This window comes from Callospermophilus lateralis, chromosome 2, assembly GCF_048772815.1.
Source record: "Callospermophilus lateralis isolate mCalLat2 chromosome 2, mCalLat2.hap1, whole genome shotgun sequence".
NCBI classification, from domain to species: domain Eukaryota; kingdom Metazoa; phylum Chordata; class Mammalia; order Rodentia; family Sciuridae; genus Callospermophilus; species Callospermophilus lateralis.
The window spans coordinates 158,727,246-158,754,557 of NC_135306.1; the positions used below are offsets into that span (position 1 = coordinate 158,727,246).

Genomic DNA, 27,312 nt, shown 5'->3' on the forward strand with positions numbered 1-27,312 from the left:
GCACCAGGCCACCTCACCCAAAGTAATTCTTACAATCAGAGGCAGTGGAGTGTGGGGCACAGCCTCTCTTAGTTCTAGGCCAAAAGAGCAAATGATACTTGGATTTGGGGGTGCCTTCCCGAAATTGTTCATTCCAGGGACAGAAGTACAGCCAGCAGAACTGAGGATGCCCTTAGTCTGTGCTCCAAGATATTTCAAAGATTCAACTTCCTTGGGTGACTGATTATTCTAATTTTAGAGAGAGGGAACCCAAGGGGAAAGAACATAGGCAGAGAGCAGTGGAGGAGAGAGGGAGTGAGAATAGGAATGTTACTTTTTAATCCTTAAGGAACATAGAGGGATCCAATTTGTGACTCAGCTCTGGGAAGTTGGACTGATGAGGAGTGGGGAACAAATGCAGGCCAACCCAAGCTGTGGACAATTTCTCCTTCAGAACTTAAGAAGCTATTGTAATGTGACTCACCTGGAAAGAAAGCTCTGTGGGTTAAAAAAAAAAAAAAAAAAAAAAAAAAGCCTACTCTTGATTCTTCTCAGGCTTCTTCCCAGACACCATTCCAGGGCATGACTGGCGGGTTTTCCCTGTCCCTCAGTAAAGGGTTAAGGGTGCAGGCAGGGTGCCTTCTATGCTATACGCCCTGTAGGTTCATGGAGGACAGGTCCGGTGTGCCCTTCCCTGGAGTCTCCCCTTCTCTGCTATTCCATTCTTTGGCACAGTCCCACAACATATCAAGTATCTGCCCTTGGAGTTCCCACTTCCGTGTTTTTCTTTTTGGTTTCCCCCTAGATATAGCCTTACAAGTTCCTGAACGAGCTGCCCAGCTCCTAAGAAGGCTTTCAGAGTAATAAAACTTCTACCAGATAGAAGCCTACCTTTCAAACCCAGAACAGAGGAGAAAGGTCCTCTGCCCACTCAAGATAAGTTTTTCCAGCAGAACCTAGCAGGACAAAGAAGCAAGACCTGACACACAGTGGCCTCTCCTCTAACTACCAAAGTGCATGACACCATAACTGCAGCGAGCTGTGGCATATTGGAAAAGCAAAGGGTCACTTGGAATCCCTCTCCTCTGTACTAAAACACACAAGCTGAGTAGTCTCCGGAAAGCTTCATTGTGGAAGGGTCATTTATGAGGTCCAAAGTCTATAAGGAAGGAATATCATGTACATTAAACTTCCCAACCTAAAGAAACCACTATTTGTTTTTTTACAAAGCTGGAAGATTTTTAAGGTTTTTCTCATTTTGATTTACAAATGCAGAAGAGAAGAAGATACTTTATAAATGGTAGAACCAGAACAGAGAGGTAAAATGAATTTCCAGAAGACGGAGACCATTCCTCAAGCTTTAATTCACAATGTAGGACTTTACTTGTTTAAAATAAGTTACTTTCAAGGTAACTATCCCATTTGCTCCTCCCAAAAGTCCTGTGGTTATTATCATTATTTCTGTCTCACAGTTAATAATCTGAAGCTTGCATTAGTTAAGATGCTTGCCCACAGTGACCAAACTAGCAAGCAACAGAACCTGGCCATGGAATCAGCTCCTCTTAACTCCAAATTCGTTTTTCCTCTCTGTTACATCAAAAGAAAGAGCACCAGCTCCTTGAAACCCGCTGCTAGTCCTCTTCACAAATGCAAGGATGGTAAAACTGGAGGAGCCCTAACTATACCTCCATAAGTCAAGAAGACCTGAGATTCTAGACTTACATTGTGCCTGAAGAAACCACTGGAATCAGAGACCTCCTCCCCACATCACCCATTTTGCATCTCATCTAATAGCGCTAAGCCAGCAAAACAGTTTCAATCAAGCAGAGAAGCACAGTAAGAGAAGGAATTTCTAAAGAAGTGGCCCATCTGAGGTCCAGGGCCATTGAGTTCACCCTTGTGGACCCTCAGGCCAAAACACTGATGCATACATGTACACATTCGGGGAGTGAGAATCAGAGACATGGCCAGTGCTTGCATTGGCAAGCTGACCCGAAGTTAATCAGAAGGCCCCCTCATTGTTCTCCAGAATACAAAAGACATTCTGTTCAGAAAGTTCAAGAAGAAAAACTGGAGAGCCAGGACAGCAGCTGTTCCCTTGTCCTACTGAGAAACCAAAAGCATCCACAAAGTTTCCTAAGGCCAAGGAATAAGTTTAAGATAGAACATGGTTGTGGTGGAAGGACATCTCTTGATGGGTCTCTCCTGCACAGAGTAACCGCAGCATTCATGCTCCTAACAATATTACTGACTACCTAACTACCTAACTACCTCATCATCTTTCTGAGCTCACCACACACCACTCCTCCAGGTCAGAACAGTTTTACCAATTTGCAGGGCAATCAAAGTAAAAGGAGTACACAACACAGACACTGTGTGCCCTGAGATTTGATTACAATATTAGTTAAAGGAATCTGAGAGCTCATGCTGCAACATCTGGATAAAACACCTCTTTGGAAGTTTCCCAACCCCAGGGTAGCCCTCTCCTCACAACTCAGGAAAGCCTGTGACTCAATCTTATTAACAATCAAGGTAGAGAGAGAGCAAGGTCAGATATAAGGAATGACAATATCTCCATCCCAATGACTGCTCCAGAGGGAGCTGGAACTCACCGCAGCCTCCTCACTGAGTTTAACCAGTCTTTTCTGTTGTTGCTACAGGTCAGACATAGTTAGTACCAAGGGACGAAACAGATGGTGTCCACTAGAATGAACCAAAGCCACTCAAAAGACACTGGAATCTCCATGTAAAAACTGCAAACAGTGCTGGAGTGGTGAGAATTAATTTTTTCTATATAAAAGAATCTTCCTGTAAAAATATCCTGTGGCTTTGTGCTAAATAAAAGAGTGAAGCCTAAACACCTCAGATTCAGCAAAAGTGAGATCAGCTAGATTTGCAAAGTCAAGAAAATTGGCTGTTTCCCTCCTGCTCAAGCTAATAGAATCCAACTGTTGGAGCATGACATCATTCCAGAGCCCCAAACCCTGAGCAGAGAGTACAGACACTCGCCTGCCTCCCAGAAAACAGCCAAAGACCAAGGCCAGGAAAAAAGGAGAGCAATCGGAGCTGCCCTTACCTGAAAGTCCTGGTACTTTCCTGCCCACTCCATTGTCAGCAGAGTCCGGCTCACACCCTTGTGGGTTAGGGAGCTCAGGGCCCCAAGTCCACTGCCTTAAACTCTAATACCTGCTGTGAGCTTTCCACAGCTTCTTCCTCTGACCTTTAGTGGCGCTCCTTCCAGCCAAGTGAGCAGAGCGCGGCCAGCCGGCCCGGCTGGTTGTCATGGAGACCCTGTCCTCTGGTCCGGAGGCGCGCACGGCAGAGCACGCTCTCACTCTGCCGCCAGCGAGCACGCGCGCACACGCATTCTCTCTTCTCCCTCTCTGTCTCTCTGTCTCTCTGTCTCTCTCTCTCTCTCTCTCTCTCTCTCTCTCTCTCCCCTCTCTCTCTCTCTCTCTCTCTCTCTCTCTCTCTCTCTCTCTCTCTCACACACACACACACACACACACACACACACTCAGTTCTGGGAGACTTTCATGAAGCAGCATTGCCTTCTGATCAGCTCAGCTTTTGCACGCATTCCACTCCTCCTACCTCCCTTCCGGTCAAGCGGGGCTCTTCAATGTTCCTGGGAACTTGTTTGAACAGCTCAGAGAGAAGGGAGAACACAGCCAGTGGACCTGTTTTCCTCTCCTCCAGTGTCACAGTTTTTGTAACTTGGAAGAATCCCCGCCAGCGGGGAGGGAGTTAGCTGGAGCGTTCGGAGGGGAAGCAAGCCCTTCCTGTGGGTTGTGGAGCTTGGGGAGGAGGGACCCTGATGCACTGCCTTGACTTGTTTGTGTACTTGGGATTTCCCGGTCGTTGGGGCGGAAATGCACTCACATCTCAGGAGCTCGCCTGGACTGGCCTCTCTGCTTACCTTGCTGCCCGTCCAGGTCGTGGAGATGGCTTTAACCAGTACAGGGACCCATGGTACTAGTGCAGGTGCGTAAGCAGTCTCTCATCTTCCTGCAATGGAGAGGAAACACACTAGTCAGGAAAAGGAGTCCTGGGCATGTCCAGAGTCACAGCCAGGGCAACAAACATGATACAAACACAGCCTTCTCTCTCTGCCCTGCACAGAACCTGCAGCTGAAGTCTAGGCTACCTGTGGGCTGCTATCCAAGAGCTAGCTCAATGCCTAGGACACAGCGAAACCTCTAAGTTTCATGGCATGTGTGTACACTCCTGGTGTAAAACCCTTTTACATTTATTATTTTGTTTGATCCTCAAAACCTTTTGAAATGCACTGGACAGATAAGTGTATGACCATTTTATAGATGGAAAAACTGAGGTTCAGAGAAATCAGATGTTCAATCCACAGTCCACAGCTAGTTAGGCAAAGAACTAACAGTAGAGACCAGTCAAATGCCCCAGCCCTAGTCCAGTGTACTTTCCATCAAAGTACACTGCCACCAGATCTTGAAAACTAGCTAGTTTTCTGATAACCAGTTATGTGATATAGGAGTTATGTATTCCCAGAAGAGGGGAGAGAATCTTTCCAAGTCCTAGTGAGGTAGGCTTAACTACCAACCTTCTAACCTAAAGAATTTATGATAGGATCCATGAGATGTAGAACATTCTGATGCACAGACTGGAGGGAAAATATCCTATCCTATGGCTACACATTACTTTACACTTTTCCAAAATACTCTCACAAATCTCAGTTCATTTGTATTTACTCAACATGATAGGCCTGAAAGTTAGGACTAATACTATTATACTGATTCAATAAATTTTTAATATATCTCAAATAAAAATAAAATTACATGCCCCACGTCACAGAACCAGGAAATAATAGATCTAAAAACAGTACCAATGGGCTGGGGTTGTGGCTCAACGGTAGAGCACTCGCCTAGCACATGCGAGGCGCCGGGTTGAATCCGCAGCACCATATAAAAATAAATAAATAAATAAATAAAGGTATTGTGTCCAACTACTACTAAAAAAATACTTTCAAAAAAAACGTGCCCAAAGCTTTCAGCTATCTAGCATTCATTAAGCAGAGCAGGGGTCAGAAGACACTGGCAGTGCCTGACTCCACCACTAATCAGCCACCTGCTACTGGGCAAGACACCTGACCACCCAGTATCAACTAGGCAACTAACAGGGCAGGGATGGGCATCAAGAAACATGCTGTACCTCAAAGCACCCTCCTTAAGTCATTGATCTCAGCAGCTCCTCATCAAAAACAAGCAAAAACCACTGGTGGTATTCCCTTAGATGAGGACACTTAGGCTCAACGAGGACATTTTCCTATGCTTGTTATGCTTTCCGAAACAATGTTAACGATGCACTGTTAATATCAAAATCCCTTGCAGAATCCTTCTGGGGAATTGAACCCAGGACCTCACATAGGCTAGGTGAGTGCTCTACTCCTGAGCTATATTCAGCCCTCCTTTTGATTTTGATTAATCTCCAGTATACTGCAAAATCCTCAAATCAATATCTGGATTGACTTGAGTTTAAAATGTAAAGAAATTAAGGAAGGAGAATTGCCATAAAAATCCAACAGGAAATGACAGGCTGGCACAGATCCAAAATGGGGGGTACTATTGCTTTAGTGAGACATTCAGAGTTTCAAAGGAGGTGTACCCAATTAACTCACTATAAATACCCATCTTAGCCTGGTACACTGGTGCATGCCTATGATCCCAGTAACTCAGCAGACTGGGGCAGGAGGACTACAGTTCAAGATCAGCCTCAGCACTTAGCGAGACCATGTCTCAAAGTAAAAAATAAAAAGGGCTAAGGCTGGGCTGGAGTTCTGGCTCAGTGCTGGCATGCTCACCTAGCACACATGAGGCACTGAGTTCGATCCTCAGCACCAATAAAAAAAATGAAATAAAGATTGTGTGTCCACCTACAACTAAAAAATAATTTTTAAAAAAGGGCTGAGGCTATAGCTCAAAGGTAGACACCTTGGGTTCAATCCCCAGGACTGCAAAAATAAAAAATAAAATAACCAATACCCAAGTCCAGCTCAGAAACCCCTCATGGGCCCTTGGGTCCCAAGTCTACAAAGGAAGACAAAATGTAAGGACAAGTGTAACATCATTAAATCTTCAAATTGTTCCCTCTTCCCATGCCCAACAAGCATCCCTCTGATCCAGAAAACACACATTGCACTAGTCCAGTCTCCATACTGAAAACCAAAAGGTGATCCTACCTATTTCTACAATAAGATAAAATTCACATTACAAAGTTAGACTACCTATCATTTATTGAGCTCCTACCATGTGTCAGGCATTCTTTTAAGTAGGGGTCAGGATCAATCCTGAGTACTAAAAATGATAAAAGTAATCCAAACTCAAAAAGTCCTCCAAACCAGACACACAACGCAGGCCATACTCCCCCTAGTGGCATGCTGGATTTATAGAGGTTCCTAAGGGCCTTGTCCTGGAAAGTGACAAAGGGCCCCAAGACAGGGCCCTAGAACTAAAATCCTTGTTTAGGTGTATTATTATGTATGAGTTCCTTGAGCTGGCAGATCCAGAGGCCAGTTGCTTCTCTCTGTTGCTCTGCAAGGCTGAATTCAGATCAATCCTGCTTGACCCTTCCTGAAGGATAAGAATTTTACAGGCTTATGCTGTCTACTATCTGTTAAGAGATCCACATGCACACTGGAGCCTCTCCCTACACCCAACCTATTTACCAGTTCCAAATAATTCTACTTCCAAAATATGTCTACTATCTGTCCATTTTTCTCCACGACCATTGCTACCTCTCTCTCCCCTTATTACTACAAAAACCTTCTAATGGTCCCAGCTTCCACTCCTACCCTCTCTGAGAATATAGAAAAAAATAAACTCAGTTTCTCCCATACTCTTACTCCACAATTAACACAAAAGAGTTCCATGAAAGCCATGTAGGGGTTTTCTCCCCATACATCAAGCAAGTTATCAGTTTTGCAGTGGATACCCACTAGATGTCCTCTAGTTCAGTTCTGGCACTATCAACCGACAGCATCGGAACCCACAGGTTGAGGGCTCAGTCTCCAAGACTGCCTCCCCCCATTTCATATACCAAATGAAAGTCTCAGTTTGTTTTATCTGCGCTTCTGACCAACCACCTATAAATCTGAAGCTTTGACAACCCCCTCCTTGGATTCAATTAATTTGCTAGAGTGGCTCACAGAAATCCAGGAAACATATGTTTACTGGTTTCTTATAAAAGATATTTAAAAGGATACATATGAACACCAGATGAAGAGATCAATAGGGCCATGTATGGGGATAGGGACACAGAGCTTCCACACTCTGTAGGCTGCCAACCTTCGGAAACTTCCCGGTGTGTGGCTCTTTCAAAGTTCTCCAATCTAGTCCTTTTGGGAAGCTTTATTACACAGGCACAATTAATGATATCACTGACTTCTGGTGACCAATTTATTAACTTTACCCCCTCTCCCTCCCCAGAGGTTGGAGAGGGAGACTAAAAAGTACCAGCCCTCTAATCACATGGTCGGTTCCTCTGACAACCAGCGCCCATCCTGAGGCTATCCAGAAACCCCCAGCTATCAGTCAACTCAATAGCATACAAAAAAGTTACCACTTTAGAGAGTCCAAGGATTTTAGGAGTCATATGCCAGGAAACAGGAGGAAGATCAAATATATATTTCACAATATCATATTCTCACAAATCCTTTCTCCACAGAGTTATCTGAATCATGTCACTAATATATCACAAATATCACAAATCATGTCACTTCCTGCTTAACACCCTTCAGTGGTTTCCCACTAAGGATAAATCTAAGTTCTTACCAAGACCTACAAGGCCTAGCATAATTCTCCTTTTGCCACCTCTCAGATAACTTCCTGCCCTTCCCCCTCAATGCACTAGCCACACAGAATGTCTTTTAGTTCTCTAAAGGTAACAGATTTTTTTTTCCAGGTTTTGCACTGCCTGAGACACTCAACAGTCCCACAATTTTTGCCTGAATAACTCTTACTCACTTTGTCTCAACTTGACTCTCTCATCTTGACTTCCATGATCCTCCAGTCTAAATGAGGTTCCTTGTATTTATCCTTCAAAGTACTCACCATGATTTGTAATCACACATTTGTGTAATTATTTGCTTAATCTCAGTCTTCCCCCATGAGTTCCTTGGGTGCAGGAACCTGGATTATTTTGCTAATCACCACAGTCTCTACCATTAGTATAGGGTCCAGCTCACAGTAAACACTCAATAAATTCTGCTGAATGAATGCAAAAATATCATTTCTTCCTGTTCTACCAGAAGGAGAAACTCAGAACAGCTATTTTAGGACACTCATTGTAGCTTTTCATAGACTTACAAACTATAATTACATCTCTTTTCCTCATGTGCCTTGCCTGTGGGCTCAACCAAAAATTCCTGTAAAGTCTCCCTGTGGTTTGTTTCCCAGAACTTTCCCTGTAAGGTCACTCTCCTGGGGACACAATCCAGGGTTTTACAGCCTCTCCCACTACTAGAGTGCCCACTCACAGTCCTTCTACCACCACTGTGTTATTGCCAAACCAAGCGGGCTGCAGGAATGACCCAGCTCCCACGATGGCAGGGTTCTCTGGGGTCAGTTCCACTTGGAGACAAAATACTGTCTCTTACCTCTACTGTACATAGAAAAAATTGTTCTAGGCTGGCAAAAATTACATTTTTACTAAAAATAATTCTCATGTTTTATAAGTAGAGATGGATATAAAATGAGTTTGAAAAAGGGTTCCATTACTGGGCTGGGGATGTGGCTCAAACAGTAACGCACTCGCCTGGCATGCGTGTGGCCCGGGTTCGATCCTCAGCACCACATACAAACAAAGATGTTGTGTCCGCCAAAAACTAAAAAAATAAATAAATAAATATTAAAATTCTCTCTCTCTCTCTCTCTCTCTAAAAAAAAGGTGGGTTCCATTACTAAAAAACAAAATGCTGAAAACTACTATATGGGGGGAAAGTAGCAAAGATCTAAACATCAGCAACTATAGTGTGATTAAGTTCAGACTCTCTTGAACTACATACATCACCTACAAAATCTGAAATCCTGTCTGGTTTCATTTCCTACCCACACCTCTGCAGCTGCCATCCCCCATTATAGGTAAAACCATGGCACACCACAGCACATTGCCTGGTGCTCCAAAAACTGCCTGTATCTCCCTCCCTCCACTGTTCATACTGTTACCTTCAGCTGGTGCCTCTCCTTCCCCCACTAACAAAATTGAACTCACTTCCAGGAGCAACACAGTTAGCACCTCCTCTGTAAACTATTTCTTGGTCTCGTGCAGGAATCTGTTTGCCTTTTCTGCTAGCCCAGATGCCTCTATTATAGAGTGTGTAGCACTTTATCACTGCTACTTGCACACCTGTCCCACACACATCCGAGCCTCTCCAGATGTGTGTGTGGATTTTAGTATTTCACTTACTATGGCAGTCAACATGCATGAAATGAATGAATCGCTGAAAAGAATCCCCAGACAGAAACAGCTGCTCTCTCCATAGGACAAGGGAATTTTAGTGGATGGGCTTACATTGTAAAAAGAGAATATGTACATATACACATATATGTTATCATACACATAATACATCTATTCTATGTGTATGATAATCAGAGTCCAGGTTAGATCACTTGAATTTATAGTACTTTCTTGTCTCTTTAAAAACAACTAAAATTTTGAACCTAAAAACACAGGAACAGAGTAAATCTTTTAAAGTCACTCCTTACTTTGGGATAAAAAGAACTGTGGTTTTAATATTGCTAGTTGGAGTCTAAAAGATCTGAATGGTCTAACTTTTGGTTTTGTTTGTTATGAGAAATTGAACCCACAGATGTTTTACCACTGAGCCACATCCCCAATTCTTTTTATTTTTTATTTTGAGACAGGGTCTCACTAAATTGCCTTGAACTATGATCCTCCTGCCTCAGCCTCTGGAGTCACTGGGATTACAGATATGTGCCAATACACCCAGCTTAAATTATCTAATTTCAGATGCTCTGGAGATCCCAGAACCCAAGGCCTACCAGATTGGGGTCCAGCAGCATCTCCATTGAGGACCAGATTGTTCTACCCAATTTCATAGGGAACCAGACATGTGTCCCCACCACCAACATCAATCCAATTCTACCTTAGACTCTGGTAACCACTTACAGAAAAGCCTTAAGGACTTCACATTTTCCATTTTTCTACCTGTGAGCGGCAATATGCTAAGGAAAACAAAATTTTAAATCTAGTCGGCAGACTAGAGCCCAGTTCTAACTTATAGCCTTCTGATGTGGTGAGATTCTGAACAATTCCCTATCTCCCTGAGGGCCTCTGCTTTTCCCTTCACAAATCAGAGGACTGTACTCTCTTTTCAAGGGTTCTTCTAGCTTCAATGTTCCATTGCAGTCACCAGTCCTACTGCCTTCTGAGTAAGTTCAAGCAGCAGAAAGACTTCTCACTTTCAGGGAGTAGAGAGTCTATAACTAACCCTTTTAGCAAAGCCCTTGGTGTGGGGCTCTGGAGTCATCTGCCTGGGATAAGAGAGAAGACCATCACCAATAAAAGGCAATCTTTCCTGAAGGAAAAGGTAAGAGAGTCAGGCTGCCTGCCTACATAAGGCTGCAGAGAAATTAAAGGCACCAAACACAGAATGGAGAAACAAGGAAATGGCCTGGGATGTGTGTGGAAAAAGATTGAGGCTCTATGGGATTCTCGCCAGTTATCAGTCTCAAAGTCACCTGTACAGAGCAGAAGAATTGGCAGTATCTAACTAAGTTCTCTTAAAAGACAATTTGTCTACTGCAAATCAAGCAATCTCTACTAGAGCGTTGAGATCAACAAAATAAATGACTCCCTCCAAATAACAATTCCAGTCTCCTTTACCCAGAAGGAGTTGTATCTGGTAGAACACCAGTGTGCTGGCCAATGCTACGTATAACTTGCTGTATAGCCTTCCTAGGAAAACAGAAAAATATCCATTATGCCTGGCATTTTATGATAGGAAATTTTCGCAGGTCCTTAGTCCTGCCCTAAACCTCCTGCCAGGCACCTACCCCCACTTCACCCCACCCTCAGGCCCAGAACTACAGAAGTACAGAATTCAACCTAGATTGCCCCCTGGCCAATGGTGAAGCAATTAGGAAAGCTGAGCCTACTCTCCTCAAGTCTGCCAGTCTGCCAGTCTGCCAGCCCCAGTTCAACTCTACTAAGTTCACAACCCTCAATATGAAGCTCATGGTTCAGATCCCCAGGACACATGTGCTCAGAGGCTTGATCCAGTCTCTTGGAATATCTATCACAAGGCTTAGAGATGATGTTCGTAATTTCCTGAGAGCTCTCATATCCACAAGCTCCTTACCAATGTCCCTTAATAAGTCACAGCAATTTGGGGGATTGAACCCAGGGACACCCTACCACCACATTACACCCTTAATCTTTTTATTTTTTATTTTGATACAGGATCTCACTAAGTTGGTCTCAGCCTCACTGAGTTGCTGAGGCTGGCCTCAAACTTGCGATCATCCTGACTCAACCTTCCAAGTTGCCAGGTTTACAAGCATGTACCATATGCCCAGCCAATTCCAGCATTCCAACACTGTACACATACACAGTCTTTGAAGCCCAACAAGACTAGACCACAAAGGCAATATCCCAGACCCCCCACTGACAGCACCATTTTGTTCTTTTAAAATGGGCTTTACCATATCAAAAAAAATAGTGCACCATAATCAAGTAGGATTCATCCCTGGGATGCAAGGCTGGTTCAATATACGGAAATCAATAAATGTTATCCACCACATCAACAGACTTAAAGATAAGAACCACATGATCATCTCGATAGATGCAGAAAAAGCATTCGACAAAGTACAACATCCCTTTATGTTCAAAATACTAGAAAAACTAGGGATAACAGGATCTTACCTCAACATCGTAAAAGCTATATATGCTAAGCCTCAGGCTAGCATTATTCTGAATGGAGAAAAACTAAAGGCATTCCCTCTAAAATCTGGAACAAGACAGGGATGCCCTCTATCACCACTTCTATTCAATATAGTTCTCGAAACACTGGCCAGAGCAATTAGACAGACGAAAGAAATTAAAGGCATAAAAATAGGAAAAGAAGAACTTAAATTATCACTATTTGCAGATGATATGATATTATATCTAACAGACCCAAAGGGTCTACAAAGAAACTACTAGAGTTAATAAATGAATTCAGCAAAGTGGCAGGATATAAAATCAACACACATAAACCAAAGGCATTCCTGTATATCAGCGACAAATCTTCTGAAATGGAAATGAGGACAACCACCCCATTCACAATATCCTCAAAAAAAATAATAAAATACTTGAGAATCAACCTAACGAAAGAGGTAAAAGATTTATACAATGAAAACTACAGAACCCTAAAGAGAGAAATAGAAGAAGATCTTAGAAGATGGAAAAATATACCCTGTTCATGGATAGGAAGAACTAACATCATCAAAATGGCGATATTACCCAAAGTTCTCTATAGGTTTAATGCAATGCCAATCAAAATCCCAAGGGCATTTCTTGTAGAAATAGATAAAGCAATCATGAAATTCATATGGAAAAATAAAAGACCCAGAATAGCAAAAACAACTCTAAGCAGGAAGTGTGAATCTGGAGGTATAGCGATACCAGAGTTCAAACTATACTACAGAGCAATAGTAACAAAAACAGCATGGTACTGGTACCAAAACAGGCAGGTGGACCAATGGTACAGAACAGAGGACACAGAGACCAATTCCAAAATTACAACTTTCTTACATTTGATAAAGGGGCTAAAAGCATGCAATGGAGGAAGGATAGTATCTTCAACAAATGGTGCTGGGAAAACTGGAAATCTGTATGCAACAAAATGAAACTGAATCCCTTTCTCTCGCCATGCACAAAAGTTAACTCAAAATGGATCAAAGAGCTTGATATCAAATCAGAGACTCTGCGCCTGATAGAAGAAAAAGTTGGCTCCAATCTACATATTGTTGGGGCGGGCTCCAAATTCCTTAATAGGACACCCATAGCACAAGAGTTAATAACTAGAATCAACAAATGGGACTTACTCAAACTAAAAAGTTTTTTCTCAGCAAGAGAAACAATAAGAGAGGTAAATAGGGAGCCTACATCATGGGAACAAATTTTTATTCCTCACACTTCAGATAGAGCCCTAATATCCAGAGTATACAAAGAACTCAAAAAATTAAACAATAAGAAAACAAATAACCCAATCAACAAATGGGCCAAAGACCTTAACAGACAATTCTCAGAGGAGGACATACAATCAATCAACAAGTACATGAAAAAATGTTCACCATCTCTAGCAATCAAAGAAATGCAAATCAAAACCACCCTAAGATACCATCTCACTCCAGTAAGATTGGCAGCCATTTTGAAGTCAAACAACAACAAGTACTGGTGAGGATATGGGGAAAAGGGTACTCTTATACATTGCTGGTGGGACTGCAAATTGGTACGACCAATTTGGAAAGCAGTATGGAGATTCCTGGGAAAGCTGGGAATGGAACCACCATTTGACCCAGCTATTGCCCTTCTCAGACTATTCCCTGAAGACCTTAAAAGAGCGTACTACAGGGATACTGCCATATCGATGTTCATAACAGCACAATTCACAATAGCTAGACTGTGGAACCAACCCAGATGCCCTTCAATAGATGAATGGATAAAAAAAATGTGGCATATACACAATGGAGTATTACGCAGCACTAAAAAATGACAAAATCATGGAATTTGCAGGGAAATGGATGGCATTAGAGCAGATTATAAGTGAAGCTAGCCAAACCCTAAAAAACAAATGCCAAATGTCTTCTTTGATATAATGAGAGCAATTAAGAACAGAGCAGGGAGGAAGAGCAGGAGGAAAAGACTAACATTAAACAGAGACACGAGGTGGGAGGGAAAGGGAGAGAAAAGGGAAATTGCATGGAAATGGAAGGAGACCCTCATTGTTACACAAAATTACATAAAAGAGGTTGTGAGGGGAATGGGGAAAAAAAACAAGGAGAGAAATGAATTGTAGTAGATGGGGTAGAGAGAGAAGATGGGAGGGGAGGGGAGGGGGGATAATAGAGGATAGGAAAGATAGCAGAATACAACAGTCACAAATATGGCATCATGTAAAAATGTGGATGTGCAACCGATGTGATTCTGCAATCTGTAATTGGGGTAAAAATGGGAGTTCATAACCCACTTGAATCTAATGTATGAAATATGATATGTCAAGAGCTTTGTAATGTTTTGAACAATGAATAAAAAAAATAAAATAAAATGGGTTTTACAAGCTGACCTGGTCTAGAACTGTGAGCTCAACCAAAATCCTAACCTGTTGTGACTGAGCTTCAGAGAGAAACAGGGTATAAAGTGAAGGGCAAGGGAAGAGGTAGGAGGAAAAGAGGACTCAGACTGCTTTCCCATGATCTAATCAAGAAATGCCTTGAGCCCAGAAAGAAGTACCACTAGGCATAAGACCTGGGCAGTGTTGTAAAGTGTCACCTCCTCTGTGCAATTTCCCTGAATTTCCTGGCTGCATTGGATTCTTATCCCCACCCCAGTGCTCCTGGAACCAGCAGTTTGCCACTCCAGTGTCAACTGCACCTTGCTGCCTCGTGACTTAATACACCAAGGCTTTCCTGACAGCCTGAAGTATTCTACAGAGCAAGAAACTTGTCTTAACTCTGAGTTCTAGTTTAAAAAGTGGATCCTCTTTCCAGAGACCTGCCTCCTTGGTCTCAAACTGAGGAAAACATTCCAATTACGGTTTGGGAGAAGATTTAAAATTGTCATTCAGTTGCAGAATAGTGTCTCCAAAAAGTGACAAGGACTTGGAGAAGCACTGATCACTGGAAATTATATAATACATACTTTTTTTTTTCTTTTGGTGGCAGTAGATCTTATTATGATAGTACTTTTCATTGATAATTTAGATAAGACCTGCTTTATCAAATATGCATGTGACAAATTAATTAGGAGGGACAATTAATATAGTAGGGATAATTAAGCAAAAGGCTTCCACAAACTGGAGACATAAATTAAATATAAATGAATCCTTTGAAAGAGAAACTAAGAAAACTATCTCATTTACAATAGCCTCAAAAAAAATAATAACTTGGGAATCAACAAAAGAGGTGAAAGACCTCTATAATAAAAACTACAGAACACTAAAGAAAGAAATTAAAGAAGACCTTAGAAGATGAAAAGATCTCCCTTGTTCTTAGATAGGCAGAATTAATATCGTCAAAATGACCATACTCCCCAAAGCACTATACAGAGTTAATGCAATTCCAATCAAAATCCAAATGACATTCCTCATAGAAATAGAAAAAGCAATCATGAAATTCATCTGGAAAAATAAGAGACACAGAATAGCCAAAGCAATCCTTAGCAACTGCACTGAAAAGCATCCCAATACCAGACCTTAAAATTTACTACAGAGCAATAGTAACAAAAATGGCACAGTATTGGCACCAAAATAGACTTGCAGACCAATGGTACAGAATAGAGCACACAGAGACAAACCCACATAAATACAGTTATTTCATACTAACAAAGGTGCCAAAAAAGATAGCCTCTTTTCTACAATATATGTTTTTGGTGCTGGGAAAACTGGAAATCCATATAAACAAAATGAAATTAAACTCCTATCTCTCACCATGTACAAAATTCAACTCAAAGTGGATCAAGGACCTAGGAATTAGACTAGAGACCCTGTACCTAATAGAAGAAAAAGTAGGCCCAAATCTTCATCATGTCGGATTAGGCCCCTAATTCCTTAACAAGACTTCTAAAGCACAAGAAATAAAATCAAGAATCAATAAATGGGATAGTTTCAAACTGAAAAGCTTCTTCTCAGCAAAAGAAACAATAAATGAGGTGAATAGAGAGTCTACAGAATGGAAGCAAATTTTTACTACACGCACTTCAGATAGAGCACTAATCTCCAGGATATATAAAGAACTCAAAAAAAAAAAAAAAACTTAATACTAAGAAGACAAATAACCCAATCAATAAATGGGCTAAGGAACTGAATAAACATTTCTCGAAGAAGATATACAATCAATCAACAAATATATGAAAAATGTTTAACATCTCTAGCAATTAGAGAAATGCAAATCAAAACTACTCTAAGATATCATCTCACTCCAGGCAGAATGGCAGTTATTAGGAATATAAGCAACAGTACGTGTTAGCGAGAATGTGGGAGAAAAGGCACACTCTTACACTGCCAGTGGGACTGCAAATTGGTGAGCCAATCTGGAAAGCAATATGGAGATTCCTTAGAAAACTTGGAATGCAACCACCATTTGACCCAGCTATCCCACTCCTCAGTTTATACCCCAAAGGACTTAAAAACAGCATACTACAGTGACACAGCCACATCAATGTTTATAGCAGCACAATTCACAATACTAAATTGTGGAACCATCCTAGAGATCCTTCAATAGATGAATGGATAAAGAAACTGTGGTATATATACACATTAGAATACTCAGCCTTAAAAAGAGAATAAAATCATGGAATTTGCAGGTAAATGGATGGAATTGGAGAATATCATGCTAAGTAAAGTAAGCCAATCGCAAAAAAACAAAGGCTAGATGTTTTCTCTGATAAGTGGATACTGATCCATAATGAGGGTGGGGAGAGCATGGGAGGAATGAAGGAACTTTGGATACAGCAAAGGGGAGGGAGGAGAAGGGAGGGGGCGTGGAGGTAGGAAAGATGGTGGAACGAGACGGACACCATTACCCTAGGTATATGTATGAAGACATGAATGCTGTGACTCTACTTTGTGTACAACCAGAGAAATAAAAAGTTGTGCTCCATTTGTGTACTATGAACTGAAATGCATTCTGCTGTCATGTGTAACAAATTATAACAAATAAATTAATTAATTTAAAAATAATTTATGTATTTACTGTGGTGCTACAGATTAAACCCAGGGTTCTCAGCATGCTAAGCACTGTTCTACCAGTGAGTTGCAATCCTAGCCCACATGATAAAATTTTTCTTTTATTCTATTTTGGTGGTGCCAGGGATCAAACCCAGAGCCACATTCATGCTAGGCAAGCACTCTACCACAGAGCCACATCCTTGACCCCCAAGACGAATTTTTTTTTTTTTTTAAGGAGAGAGACAAAGAGAAAATTTTTTAATATTTATTTTTTAGTTTTTGGTGGACACAACATCTTTATTTCATTTTTATGTGGTGCTGAGGATCAAACCCAACATCCCGCGCTTGCCAGGCAAGCGCGCTACCACTTAAGCCACATCCCCAGCCCCTCAAGGTGAATTTTTTAATGGGCAAATAATAATTGTGTGCTTAAGATTAGGGGAAAAACTGTATGACAACAGAACAAAGAAGGTATAAGTGAAAAAGACCTGAGGAAATGTTCAATATGAGTCAACTAGGGAGTCAATGTGATATTGAATTTAAATGGCTGAAATACAGAGCCCAGATAAAATGAGGTCCATGTTCTAGTTAGAACAAAATGTTTCTAGGAGACTCACACTAAACTTACAGATCCAGGGGTAAATGGAGTCTTGAATAACATTTCAGGCAAGTAGACTAAAAGAAAAAAGTGGAAATCCAAGAGCGTGGAGCCCCTTAAACTGAGCAATAACATTGCATGTCTAGTTCTTAAGGCCGTTAAGTCTTCCTGCAGAACAGAAAGGTAAAAAACCACCACTTTCATCCCTGTGTAGTCATCTCTGGGGAAACTTGTGACTAAACAACATGAAGGACACCCACAGAGGCCAGGCACAATGGCACATACCTGTTAATCCCAGCAAGTAAATTGCAGGTTCAAGGCCAGCTAAGTGAGATCCTATCTCAAAAAATAAAAATGGGAAAAAAGGTCCTGGGGATGTAGCTCAGTGGTAGAGCAATTTGCCTAGCATATGTGAGGCCATGAGTTCAATCCCCAATGTGGGGGAAAAAAAATGCTCACAGAAAAAAGGGACAGCTGAGCTCTATCCCTCCTGCTAACATCAAAACCTCCCAACTGGGACTCTGACCTTTAAAGTTTTAGCACAAACACTAAGCAGCTCAGGAATCCAAACAATTTGTACCCACCATTTCCCCCAACTACAGTTTACTATGATCAGAATTACCAAGTTTTATTTTTAACTGTCAAAGTACAACAAGTTTGTAGGGAATCTTTAGATAACCTTCTATACTAAGCTGTCACCCAACAGCCATTTATGAGCAGGGATGAGAATTTGAATGCTGTGTCTGAAACATTAGATGGTAGGAATGCAGCCCTCCAGCTTCTTCAGGCACTGATGGGATATGAACAAACCAGCCTTTAACAGGAAACTCCGATGCTCTTCTACTGATTTAGGAAGAGAAAAAAGCAGTGGTCCCTCAAAAGCCTAGACATGAAAGATGGCTCAGGTTTACAGATAAATATTATATATGTAATTTTTCTTTCTTTTTTGTGGTGCTAGAATCGAACCCAAGGCCTCTTACATGATAGGCAAGCACTCTACTGCTGAGTTATTTCCCCATCCTGAGTGTTACACTAAATGAATTTCAAAATCCTATGGAAGATGCCATTAAAAAAAAAAAAATCCCACTTTCCCCCAAGGTTAGAAGCATAAAAGTTTCTAATCTATGCAATGATTAGCTCCTTTTTTAACAGTGCAGGAACTGGGTATATCCTATTTTCACACAGAATAGATCTAGTTTGCCTTTTGTGTAAAAAGAGGTGCTTATAAATGCTTGTTCACTTAAGAGATCAACACAGAGAAACTTAAACAATAGAGGAAAAACCTAAGACTCCAAGATGCAAGGAAGGGGAAAATGGGTGGGATGATGAGAGGAAAGCCAGAGGAGTGTAGAGGAAGAAGAGAGAGTAATTTAAGATCCTGAAGGATAGAAACAGAGGGAAGCTTGTTTGGAAGTCTGAGAATAGCAAATCTGGGAGGATTCCTGAGCATTAATTACTCCCAGGGACATCAAAGAACTTAGTTCAGAACCACTTAGTGTTTTGAAGAAAATAAATAATTCAGAAAATCCTTTATTCCCTCAACATATGGGGTTCCTAGAAAAGAACACAGGGTCAAGGACTATTGTCCCCAGCACAGCAAAGTGGCAAAAGACTTCTCTCACCCAAGGCTGTGGAACTCCACAGGCAGACAGACTGGAACCAACCTAGAGATCCTTCAATAGATGAGTGGATAAAGAAACTGTGGTATATATACACATTAGAATACTCAGCCTTAAAAAGAGAATAAAATCATGGAATTTGCAGGTAAACTGGCTTGCCTCAACCAGAGCAGAGGAGGAAATCAACCCAAAGTGTTGAGAGACTAGCCACTCATCAACCATGAAGATAACATCCCCCATCAGTAATGCATGACACACCTCTTCTAAGGAACAGGCCACAGGAGCTGAGAAGGGGAAACATTCTGATGGAAAATTCAGCAAAGTAAGGCTTGACTCTATATACTAACAAGAATCAATTACCAGGTTACTACTGCTTGAATGAAATCATCTGTTCCCTTTCAGATTCTGGAGTTCTCCAAACCCAGCAGAAGTACAGCCACTGGCAATACAGAGGGTCAGAGACCAAGGGAGAAATGCCAGTGTTGTCAGATGGAGACTTATGGTTGGGATTTGGAGGTTCGAAGGGGGTTCTGTTTTGTTGTTGTCATTTTAATAAACAAGACTATCTCATCTTGTTTCCAAATAGTGAGCCATCTATTTTTCAAACCTATTTCTGTTTTATCAAGGATGGCTGAGAAGAGAGACAGCTCAACTATACCTGACCTCACCTGCCTCTCTGAGAGGCAGAAGAGAATAGATCTTTAAGATAACAACTCTCAAGCCAACAAATTTCCTCTATCACCCATGTAGTCCATTTCCCCCTTTAAGTCCCAAATGCACCAGACTAAGAGTGAAGAAGGGGAGACTTGGTGGGTTACAGCAATGTTACCTGGAGGAGAGAAAGAGGGAAAGTGAGAAACGGGTCCCCAATGGCTCCGTACTTGGGATAGATATCAAGGACAAAATCGTTCAGACTAGCTTGAATCAAATGTATGAAATATAATATGTCAAGAGATTTGTAATGTTTTGAACAACTAATAATAATAAAAAAATCATTCAGACTAAACTAAGGGCACTATGAATGTATCACCTTGAGAAGCTTTAGGAAGAGAACTGCTCCTACCATCATAGCTGGGCCAGAAACTAAAGCAAGGGAAAGGCCAGACACTGACAACTAGGAGAAGCACACAGAACCTCACTTGAGCACAATGGCTTTTACCTCCTCACCTAGAAGTATACAGAAACATCCACATACCTTCAACAACACAATTCAGCAGTTATAGCTGCACAATTAGACATCTAGGAGCCCAGATCTCAGGCAAAGCACAGACCTATTCCCCAGGACATGGCACTTCTCTGGTTTGTCTTCAAGAAATGTAGCCAGTGTAGCTGCCTCTGTGAGGTAGCTGAGGGTCAGAACACAGAGAGGCACCCTCCTCAAAATGCTTTCAAGAACACCGAAGGTGTCATTTTTCCTTCTTCACCCATAATCCTTCTTCCTCTCTGGCACCATGGCACAGAAATAAAGGAGGAGGCTCAAGAGCTCTTTTAATAGACAACAAGAACTTGGAGGGTAACTGGCTATAAAGGTGAGGAAGATTCCAAAACAACTCCGAGATTCTGCTTGGACCACTGTGTGCCAGTCACAGACAAAACAATATTCCAAAGTGCTCTGCAGAAGTCATGTCTGCATTTAACCAAGAGGGGAAGTTGCTGCATCACAGGAAGTTATTTAGACAGACAAGAGTGGAGGACATCAGGATGGAAAAACATTGTGGGAGAAAAAAAATGAAGGAAGGAGACAAGAGGAACAGAGGAGAGGGAGGGAGGAAGTGAAGTGGGGGGGAGGGACTGAGGGAGGGAGGGAGAAAGAGAAGGAGAGAAATCACATTTATATTTTAAGGGGAGATGGGAAGAGGAAGCAGATAGAAAAGCCAAGCCCTAACTGCAGACATTGGATCTTTGGCTGCTGATTATCACTGGTCATATCTACAGCAGTAAGCTGTGACCACCTCTGCAGTTAGTTTCTATGGTCAGCACATAGTGAAAACCATGTGGAAATTTTCTTAGAATGGCACCAATGGGCCCAGCCACTGTTTCTCAGGAAACTCAACTCAATATTTTTCATATACGTGAATTGTGTGCACTTAAGAATCTCAGAACGAGGATTGTGGGCTGTGGCTCAGTGGTAGAGTGCTCGCCTGGCACCTGTAAGGCACTGGGTTCGATCTTCAGCACCACATAAAAATAAAATAAAGGTATTGTCACGAATGGTGTGAAAATACTTTGTGTACAGTGATTTGAAAAACTGTGCTTTATCTGTGTAATATGAAATGAAATACATTCTGCCATCATGTATAATAAATTTAAATAAATAAATAATTTTTAAAAAACAAAGGTATTGTGTCTACCTATAACTAAAAAAAAAAATACATATTAGGAAAAAAAAAAAAGAATCTCAGAACAAGAAGAACCCAAGGATTCCATCTTCCTGATCTGGGTTCTCAAAACAGTTCTTAGGAGCAGAATCACTGATGGGCTCTGAACACTTCTGAGTAAGTTTTGTTTGGCTTGGAGAGACAAGGAGTCAGTGTCAATTGGATGGATTTTCTTCTGACCCCACACTCTTTCCTCCAGGCTATTCGTGTCTTAAAACTTCCCTAGTAGAGGGAAGGTCTACAATGGAGTTTTTGCTCTACTACTAAAGCTAAGAATAGTCCCTTACCCTTTCTTGGCTCCAATCTCCCCACCTATAGGATGAAGCTAGATTGCATAAGCTCTAAGAGTCCAGACAACTGTGAGATACTGAATGAAAGCTTTGAAAAGTGTAAACCACCTCTCAAACACATATCACTATTGGAACTCTCACAGATCAGAAATTTTAGCACTATATCTTTCTCCTCAACTTCATCCTTAATATCCTGTGTTTAGGTCCTGCCTATTCCACTTTGAAATATTCTCCAGGATTCACATCCTTCCTCTGTATTCCTATTGCCAACCTCCCATCCCCTTAAGCAGGTTCTCCTACTACCAGTTTTAATCCTCTCTGAAATCACCCTGCTTCTACAAGAGAGATTTCCACAAAATTCCACTTCCACTGCATCACTTCTCATCTCCTACGCACCAGGGCAGAACTTATAGAGTTCAAACTTCTGGCTTTGCTTTTCCAGACCAACAACTTCAAGACCGTTTATCACAAGTGACCTGGAGTGCCAAATTCTATTTACTTGCTGTCCTCAGAATATATCCCACCCATCCTTTGCCCATAAAGTTGATTAAACTCAAAGACCAGAAAAAAATCCTGCCTATTCCAAGGAAGTATTCCTGGGATTTTAATACATAGTTTTCTCATTTCTGAACTATAATTGTGGTTAGCAACCAACATAAGATCTTCAATATTCTCTAATTGTCTAATTTATATTCCCAATAGAGTATAAATTTCCTCAGATCAGAAAACATATTTGTATCACAATGCTGGTTAAGCTGAAAATTTCAGCTTCAAGTGATTGTTGACTACCTGATGGCTAGAGAAAGCAAGATCTTGATTTTCTCTCCAGCCTTTGACAATTCTGGGAGTGCGAGAGGGAGGAGGGAAGGAATGGAATCAATACCCTCCCAACCCCAAAGTACTTTCTCATCCTTTCCTCACTGATTTTACCCACTCTAGTTAGGGTGGAAATAGACCCCTTCGCAGGCTCATATCAACCTCTACAGATGAGTCTGAGCTCGCTTGCAGCAGCGAGTAGACTTTAATGCCACTTAGAACAAACACAAGGCCTTGTTCATGCATGCTAGGCAAGTGCTTTACAACTGAGCTACATCTCAGCACTTTAGCTCCATTCTTGATGTTCTAATCAGCCTGTGTGATGGCAATGGCTGCTTACAATGCCTGATGGTGATGGGAAGACAGAGACTGAGAGGAAGAAGAGCCAAGACTAGTAGTAATTTAAGATCTAGGCCCTTGAGGTAGTTTGCTTCAAATTAAAGCCCCATCTGTTCCTGAGCCCTAAAAGAGGCAGGGCACGTGTGAGAAGAGCTATTTATCCTGCCAGGGAACAGACACCTCCACAGGTCAAGCCAGCAAGGACTAGCAGCCGCAAAGAAACTTCTCAACATTGAGGCAGCCAACAAACTTGGAGGTGGGACTCTGGCTGGCCAGTCCACTCAGACCCAGTGCCTCCATCCCATAATGCCCTAAACCAGGACCTGCCTGATAGGCAAGAAGCCAGGTATACTGTAGGTATAGATGAGAAGGGCAGGTGTGGGGCCAGGCCTATTCCCCAAGAAGGCATCTTGGGCCATCATGCCCCAGGTATTCAGCATCTCAGGCTCAACCAAGAATGCCCAAACCCACCTCCTGGGTATTTCTGGCTTCCAGCCACTCTGGAACACAACTCTGTAAAAATCCCCAGCTTTCCTGCTCTCCACACCCAGCCTTCTCCATCCTCTCTCCAGATTTACTACTCTTTCCTGTTCAATAGAAGGGCTCAGCCCTGACCTCTACTTCTAACCACCCTCACACACCCTTGGGTTGGGCACCCAACCTCAGGCTCATATTCTATCCAGCATGTTCATGTTTTAATGCTCTCTTGGGCCCCTTTTTATTTTAAGGGAGCTGATGCTGCTGCCGTCTGAAAGATTTTAAGGCAGGTAAAGATGGCACCTGCCTTCAAAGGAAGGGTTCAACTTACAGAAAACTATTCACAGCTCCAAGAAGTCAGACTAGGGAGACCCCAGATATACAGCAGCCAGGAGAGAGAGCCTCGCACAATAGCTCTTCATTGATAAAAGGCATCTGCTATACTCATCTCCAGTGCCAAAGGAAGATCACAGGAAACTGGGCACCAATTTTTCTCCTCACCCTCCTTTGTCCTTTCTTCTTTCTTCTTTCTGCAAGAAGATAGGGATTGCAAAAATGGCAAAAGTTTTTAAAAGAATCAATACCACACCACACCCCATGAAAAGCTAGCTCCTAGTTCCAGAACTGTAAAAAAAGCAGGTTCACCTCCAAACTCCTGGACACCTTCAGAAGCCAGTCTCTGTTGAACTGCTCTAGCATTCTGCATCACAGAGGCATGAAGAAACTGCACCCTACACAGCCCCTGAGGCAGCCAGTCGGGCAGAAAGGAATGCAGACAGCTTCCCAGAAGTGCCCGGCTGAGAAGGAAACCAAGTGCTTACCCACAGTTTCCTGGGCCCAGAAGGGGAGGCACTGGGCTTTCAGAACAAGGACTCTGGCAGCTGGGAAACTGTGAAAACCCCCAAAAAGAAAACACTGTGGTAGGAAGTCACCAAGGGAGAATAAGCCTGAGGTGGTTCTCCACAGCTTCAAGTGAGCAGTGCCCATACCTGAATGTAAGCAAGGGTCATAGAGAAATCCTAAGCTATCAGTCACAGAGAAGCCTAAGCAACCTGGGAATTGGGGTGACCAATCCTCCTAGTATAAGCTTTGGCATCACCTGCTTTCCATGCAACAGGCTTCATTTTTTAACATGTCCTCGGGGAAGAGAGTGGAACCAGAGAGGAAGCCCAACATCTGACAGGAAAGTAAAGCTGGAGAACAGATGGACTTTGCTGGCTCCAGGTCTCCCTGCTCTAGTCTCTCTGTCATGCTTCAGAGTCATAAAGTGTTTTCCAGCCCTGTCAGCTGTGGCTTCCCAACAAGCCCCACCACAGTTCCCAGAAGCCTGTAAGCAGGCTAGGCTAGCACAGAGATCTTCCTTGCAGACACACTTTCTCCAGAATTTGTCACCCAAAGTATGGCCTTGTGAGGCTCTGTTCTAGGACAGGTAGAGGGTACAGAGCAGAACACAGAAAGGAAGTCACTAGAAATGCTTTTCTCTTATATACGGAGAGTCTTCATTAAGGCATCAAAAGAAAATAATATTAAAATAAGTTTAATTTAAAAATTATTTAAATTTAAATCATAGATTGTTTTCTTTCCAAGAAAAAAAAGTGAACTCCCACCACGGAGTCCATAAAACCCAGACAACGCTTTCCCTTTCTCACTTCATCCAACACTGAGTTTGCAAACCTTAATCAGCTTGTTAGCACCAACACAAAATGTACACATATGCTATTCAAGGGGGCTGAGGCAGGAGAATCACAAGTTCAAGGTCAGCCCAGCAACAAACCGAAACTTTGTCTCAAAATAAAATTTTTAACAAGGGCTGGGGATATAGCTTAGTGATAGAGTGCTTGCCTAGCATGTGAAGGCCCTGGGTTCAATTCGCAGTACAGAAGGGGGGGCGGGGGATGGGAAGTGCACAGAGACAAACTTGTCTGTCTATTCCTCAAAGCTTTGTTCCCACAGCCAAGGTTGCAAGACCCCTTCCAAGTTCAGGTCCCAGTGGGAACAGCAGGAGGCAGAAAGTTAGACAAGGCTTTTCCCAGGCAGAAGCCTTGGCTGCAGATAGGATTGGGGGTGGTGCCAGACACCCGCATATGCAGGAAGGAGGCTAAGCACCTGGAATCTCCCCTTCCTCCACTGCACCAGTAAACCAGCTGATGTCATGTCTCTGGTAGCCACACGTCTGTCTCCCAGCCCCTGGGATTTTGCCTATTCTCACCTCGAATTGCACAACTGGGGTCTGCAGCTGGTTTCTTCAGTTCTTTACAGGCCTGTGGTGCCAATGCAGTGAAAGTGAAAGGTTTGCTACTTATAAGAATCATGAGTATCATCCTGTCCTGTGGCCACAGATTCTATTCCCAAACCCAACCCAAAATGTGCGCTGCTTTTTCCAGAGACAAGACCAAAGATAAACTCAAAAGGAACATCCCTGGGCATCACAGAAAGAACAGAGATAAAATCAGCTAATGGCTATACTTCTCTGGAACAATATGACACACACTAACCCCCAGGCATGAACATCTGAATAAACTTTCCCACCCTCACAGTAAATGTCAGTCACCTGGAACCTAGGACAATTTGGAATTGTATTCAAAAAGCCATTCCATTTTCCTGAATTGTTCATAAGACACACACTATTTATACACAGCTCCAGACCAGAAGATTTCCACTTAAGACCTGCTGCAGCAAAATAAGAATCTAATATTTCCTAGACAAAAATGGGAGGGGATAATTATATTAACTCCACTAAACAACATGTTTAAAGAATTGATCTTTCCATAATTAGCTTATGTTTTCAGAGCAGAGGGAATCTTGTCAATCTTTAAGCTAGAGTACTAACTAAAATGACACATAGTTGAGAATAAAAGAAAAAGAGCTCTGGGAAATCAAGCATGACACACTGGCACCTCTACCTTAGAGGCGGGTGCAGAAAAAAAAAGACCAAGCTTTCCTGAACTGGCTCTGGGCAGCCTTTTCTTCCTCTATATAAGAGGAACAGCCCCTTCCATGGCAACATCACCAGTATAGGCCAGAAGGTAAGCAGACTGTTGTAATGGAACATTCCTCGATCCATCAATCACTTTTATAAAGTGAAGACTTTTTTCAAAAAAAAAAAAAAATTAGACATGATATGTGAATGCCCAGATAAGCCCATCCCTTAAGAACATGGCTAAAATGTGGTTTATATATAATCAAGATACAAAATAACATCTCTGGAAATGTAAGCAATAAAATAAAAGAGAAATAAAATTAAATAATGCTTATATACCTCAAATCGCAGCCCTGGAAGGAAGACAGGATATTTGGTAGGATTTGATAAGGTATTCTCTAGGGCAACACTGAGGGCACTGATTCTTATGAGGTTTTACCTCATAATCAAAGAGGAATGAGTTAAGAAGAATGTTTATTAGATATAACTAAGCAGAACAGGTAGTAAAGAAAAAGAAAGATAAAAAAATAAAGAGGATGTGAATAGTATCTGAAAAACAACCATCTGAATTACCCATGACTGGTGAGAGACGCAGAGGCTAGCAGGTACATGAGGACCCAGAACAGAAGTGGAAGGGAGGACATATTCAGCATTAGAGTCAGTTATCACTTGAGTGATCAGCTTAAAACAACTTGGTTTAAGACCACATAGGATGGGGATGAGCACCAAATGCCAGACACAGGCTCACACTCTTATCAAGCCCAAAATCAAAGCATTATTTCAACCAGATATTGTTGGCATTCACAACAAACACATCTACAGAGCCTACAGGCAAGACTCACTGTCTGTTCTCTTGGGCTAGTTGGATGGCAGTGCCAATCTTTATGAAGAAAACAAACTATTCCAAGGTTCTATGTCACGTAGTCCTAACAGTCTCAATAAAGCAGAAGGCTCCCTCATTGGTGATGCAGGGTCAGGATA

The 27,312-nt window shown here is 42.1% G+C and overlaps 1 protein-coding gene across 8 annotated transcripts in view; it reads right to left on the minus strand.

Annotated features, from left to right (window-relative positions):
* Positions 1-27,312, minus strand: part of Dennd2b (DENN domain containing 2B) — a 150,918-nt gene that overhangs the window by 93,130 nt on the left and 30,476 nt on the right. For 4 of the 8 annotated variants that reach the window (XM_076846846.2, XM_076846845.2, XM_076846843.2 and 1 more), the window contains exon 2: positions 3,899-3,987. The gene's annotated coding sequence lies outside the window, so the exon portion shown is untranslated. Of the gene's footprint in view, positions 1-3,055; positions 3,289-3,573; positions 3,729-3,898; positions 3,988-23,742; positions 23,942-27,312 lie in introns of those variants that run through there. The other 4 variants (XM_076846837.2, XM_076846839.2, XM_076846841.2 and 1 more) reach the window with 3 other exon arrangements.